Below are 5,378 nucleotides of genomic sequence, written 5' to 3' on the forward strand. Positions count from 1 at the left end.
ATTATCTGAGAATATTACCTTTTTCACCATAGGCCTCAATGTGCTCCCAAATATCCCTTTACAGATTCCATGACAACCGTGTTAGCAAACTGCTACATGTAAAGAAAGGTGTAACTCACTGAGATGAATTCACACATCATGAATAAGTTGCTTTGAAGGATTCTTTCTAGTTTTTATCTGAGGCTATTTCCTTTGTTACCATGGGCTTCAATGCAATCCGAAATATCCCGTCTCAGATATCTCAAAAACAGGCTACCAAACTGCTCCATGAAAATAAAGGTGTAACTCTGTGAGATTAATTCAAAATCAAAAAGCAGTTTCCCAGAAAGCTTCTTTGAAATTTTTGCATGAGGATATTTCCATTGTCACCTTAATATTCAATGCACTCCATAATATGCCATTGCAGATCCCAAGAAAACAGTGTTAGCAAACTGCTCAATGAAAAGAACAGTGTAACTCTGTGAGATGAATCCACACATCACAAAGCAGTTTCTCAGAAGGATTCTTTTGGTTTTTATCTGAGGACATATCCTTTGTCACCATATGCTTCAATGTGCTCCCAAACCTCCTATTGCAGATTCCACGAAAATAGTGTTATCAAACTGCTCTATGAAAAGAACAGTGTAACTCTACAAGAAGAATTCACACATCACAAAGCAGTTTCTCAGAAAGCTTCATTCCAGTTTTTATCTGAGGATATTTCCTTTGTCATATAGGCTTCAACGTGCTCCAAAATATCCTATTGCAGATTCCACAAAAACAGTAATAGCAGGCTGATCAATGATAAGAATGGTGTAAATATGTGAGATGAAATCACACATCACAACGCTGTTTCTCAGAAAGATTTTCTCTACTTTTTATCTGAGAATATTTTCCTTTTCACTATAGCTCTCAATGTGCTCCCAAATATCCCTTTGCAGATTCCATGAAAATAGTGTTTGCAAACTGCTCCACGAGAAGAAAAGTGTAACTCTGTGAGATGAAGTCACACATCACAAAACAGTTTCTCAGAAAGCTTCCTGCTAGTTTTTATCTGAAGATATTTCTTTTTTCACCATAAGCTTCAATGCACTCCCTATTATTCCATTGTAGATTTCATGAAAACAGTGTAATCAAACTGCTCAATGGAAAGAAGAGTGTAACTCTGTGAGATAAATTGACACATCTAAGAGTAATACCTCAAAAATTTCCTTTTGGTTTTTATCTGAGGATATTTCCTTTGTGACCACAAGCTTCAAGGTGCTCCGAAGTATCCCATTTCAGATTCCAAGAAAACAGTGTTAGCAAACTGCTCAGTGAAAATTACTGTGTTACTATGTGAACTAAATTGACACATCCCAAAGCAATTTCCCAGAAATCTTCTTTTCGGTTTTTATCTGAGGATTTTTTTTGTCACTATAGGCTTCAGTGCAGTAACGAATATCCCTTTGCAGATTATGCAAAAACAGTGTTACCAAACTGCTCAATGAAAAGGAAGGTTTAACTCTACTGAAGCAATTCACGCAACATCAAGCACATTCTCAGAAAGCTTCTTTCTCATTTTTACCTGAATATATTTCCTTTTTCACTACATGCTTCAATGTTCTCCCAAATATCCCATCTCAGATTCTACAAAAACAGTGATTTCGAACAGCTCAATCAAAAGAAAGGTTTAACTTTCTGACATGAATGTTAACATCACAAAGCAGTTTCATAGACAGTTTTTTCTACTTATGCTCTGAAGATATTTCCTTGTTCACCATAGGTCTCAATGCACCCCCAAGTGTCCCTTTGTGGATTCATCAAAGACAGAGTCTACAAACGTTGCAGCACAAAGAAAGGTTTAACTCTGTTAGATGAATGCACCTTTCATAAAATAGTTTATTAGAAAGCTTTCTAGTTCTTCTCTGAGGATATTTCTTTTTCACTATTGGTTTCAATGTGTTTCCAAATATCCCTTGGCAGATGACACAAAAACATTGACTTTAGACTTCTTGATGAAAACAAAGGTCTAACTCTCAGATATGAATGAATACATCACAAAACAGTATCTCAGAAAGCTTCCTTCTAATTTTTATCTGAGAATATTTCCTGTTTCAACAAAGACTACAATGCGCTCTGAAATATACCTTGTGAGGTTTTATGCAGTGTTTCCACATTGCTCAATGAAAAGAGAGGTAAAACTCTGTGGGTGGAATTTACACATCATACAGCAGTTTCTCAGAAAGTTTCTCTCCAGTTTTTATCTGAAGATATTTTCGTTTTCACCATAGGCCTCAATGTGCTCTGGAATATCCCTTTGCAGATTCCACAAAAACAGTGTTACCAAACTGCTCTTTGAAAAGAAATTTTTAACTTTGTAAGATAGTTTCACACATCACAGAGCAATTTCTCGGAAAGCTGCTTTCTAATTTTTATCTGAAGATATTTCATTTTTCACCAAAAGATTGAATGTGCTCCCAATATCCCTTCTCAGATTCCACAAAAACATTGATCTCAAACTGCTCCACCAAAAGAAAGTTTAACTCTATGAGATGAATGCAGGCATCACAAAGCAGTTTCTCAGAAAGCTTTCTTCTTTTCATCTGAAGATATTTCCTTGCTCACCGTTGGGCTCAATGCAACCCCGAATGTCCCTTGACAGAATTGTAAAAGACAGAGTTTCCAAGCTGCAAAATGTAAATAAAGGTTTAACTCTGTGAGATGAATGCACATATGAAAAAGCAGTTTATTGGAAAGTTTCTTTCTAGTTTTTATCTGAGGATATTTCCTTTTACACCATAGGCTTCAATGCATTCTGAAATATCACTTGGTAGATTTTATATAATCAAGGTTTCCAAATTACTCAATGAAAAGAGACATAAAATTCTGTGATTGGAATACACACATCACAAAGCACTTTCTCAGAAAGATTCTGTCTAGTTTTCATCTGAAGGTATTACCTTTTTCACCATAGGCCTCAATGTGCTCCTGAATGTCATTTTCCAGATTCCAGAAAAAGAGTGTTATGAAATCGCTCAATGAAAAGATAGGCTTAACTCTACAAGAGGAATTCACGCAACAAGAAGCAGTTTCTCAGAAAGCTTCTTTCTACTTTTGATCTGAGGATATTTCCTTTTTCACTGTAGGTTTCAAATGGTTCCCAAATATCGCTTCTCACATTCCACAAAAACAATGATTTCAAACAGCTCAATCAAAAGGAAGGTTTAACTCTATTAGATGAATGTATGCATCATAAAGCAGCTTCACAGAAAGCTTCTTTTTGGTTTTCATCTTAAAATATTTCCTTGTTCACCATGCGCCCCCGAATGTCTCTTCACAGATAGGTCAAACACACAGTTTCCGAACTGTACAACGTAAAGAAAGGTTTAACTCCATGAGGCGAATACACATATCACAAAGCAGTTTCTCGGAATGGTTCTTTCTAGTTTTTATTTGAAGATATTTCCTTTTTCACCATTGGCTTCAATGTGCTCTGAAATATCCCTTGGTAGATTTTACAGAAACAGTGTCTCCACTCTGCTCAAAGAAAAGAGAGGTATAATTCTGTGAGTGTAATGCACACATCACAAAGCAGTTTCTCATAAAATTTCTCTCCATTTTTTATCTGAAGACATTTCCTTTTTCACCATAGGTCTCAATGCACTACCAAATATCCCCTTGAGAATTCCTCAAAAACAGTGTTACCAAACTGCTCAATAAAAATTAAGGTTTAACCCTTTCAGAGGAATTATAACAACACAAAGCAGTTTCTTGCAAAGCATCTGTCTAGTTTAACTTGCAAATATTTCCTTTTTCACCATGGGCTTCATGGCTTTCCCAAATATCCCTTCTCAGATTCCATAAAAAGTGTGATTTTAAACTGCAGAATGAAAAGCAAGATTTAACTCTACGAGATGAAAAACTCACATCAAAAAGTAGTTTGTCAGAAAGCTTCTTTCTAGGTTTCATCTGAAGATATTTCTCTGCTCACCATAGGCATCAATGTGCTCCAGAATGTTTCTCCACGGTTTTGTCAAAGAAAGAGTTTTAAACTGTGCATTGTAAAGAAATTCTGTGAGATGAATGCACATATCACAAAACAGTTTATCGGAAAGCTTTTTTCTACTCTTTGAGGATATTTTTCACCATAGGCTTCAATGTACTCAGAAATATGCCTTCTTAGGTTTTACACATACAGTGTTTCCAAGCTACTCAATGATAGGAGAGGTAAAATTCTGTGAGTGGAATGCACACACCACAAAGCAGTTTCTCAGAAAGCTTCTATCCAGTTTTTACCTGAAGATATTTCCTTTTTCACCATAGGCCTCAAAATGCTCCCAAATATCCCCTTGCAGATTCTACAAAAACAGTGTTACCAAACTGCTCAATGAAATCTAAGCTTTAACTCTGTGAGAGATTTTCACACAACACAGAGCAGTTTCTCAGAAAACTTCTTTCTTGTGTGTATTTTAGTATATTTCCATTTTTACCTTAGGCTTCAATGTTCTCAAAAATATCACCTCTCAGACTTCAAAAAAAAACAGTGATTTCAAACTGCTCTTAGAAAGGAAAGGTTTAAATCTATGACATGAACACACACATTAGAAAGCAGTTTCTCAGAAAACTTCTTTCTACTTTTCATCTGAAGATATTTCCTTGTGTACCATAGGCCTCAATGCGCCCCCACTTGTCTCTTCACAGATTCCTCAAAGACAGATTCTTCAAACTGCAAAACATAAAGAAATGTTTAATTCTGTGAAATGAATGCACATATCACAACATATCACAAAGAAGTTCCATGGAAAGCTTCTTTGTAGTTTTTATCTGAGGATATTTCCTTTTTCACCATAGGCTTCAATGCAATCCGAAATATGCCTTGGTAGATTTTACAAAAACAGTTTTTTCACACTGCTTAATGAAAAGAGAGGTATAACTCTGGAGGAGAATGCACTTACCACATAGCAGTTTCTCAGAAACCTTCTCTCCAGTTTTTATATTAAGATGTTTCCTTTTTCACCACAGGTCTCAAGGCACTTGCAAATATCCCTTTGCAGATTCCACAAAAACAGTGTTAGTAAATTGTGCAATGAAATATAAGGTTTAACTCTGTTAGAGGATTTCATGCAACACAAAGCGATTTCTCTGAATGCTTCTTTCTAGTTTTTATTTGAGGATATTTCCTTTCTCACCAGAGGCTTCAATGCACTCCTAAATACCCCTTAATATATTTAACATGAACGGTGTTTCCACACTGCTCAATGAAAAGAGAGTTACAACTCTGGAGGGGAACACACATATTGAAACAATTTCTCAGAAACCTTATCTCCAGTTTTTATATGAAGTTGTTTCCTTTTTCACCATAGGCCTCAATGCACCCCCGAATATCCCTCAGCAGATTCCACAAAAACAGTGTTACC

This window comes from Colobus angolensis, unplaced genomic scaffold (genome assembly GCF_000951035.1).
Source record: "Colobus angolensis palliatus isolate OR3802 unplaced genomic scaffold, Cang.pa_1.0 Scaffold499, whole genome shotgun sequence".
NCBI classification, from domain to species: domain Eukaryota; kingdom Metazoa; phylum Chordata; class Mammalia; order Primates; family Cercopithecidae; genus Colobus; species Colobus angolensis.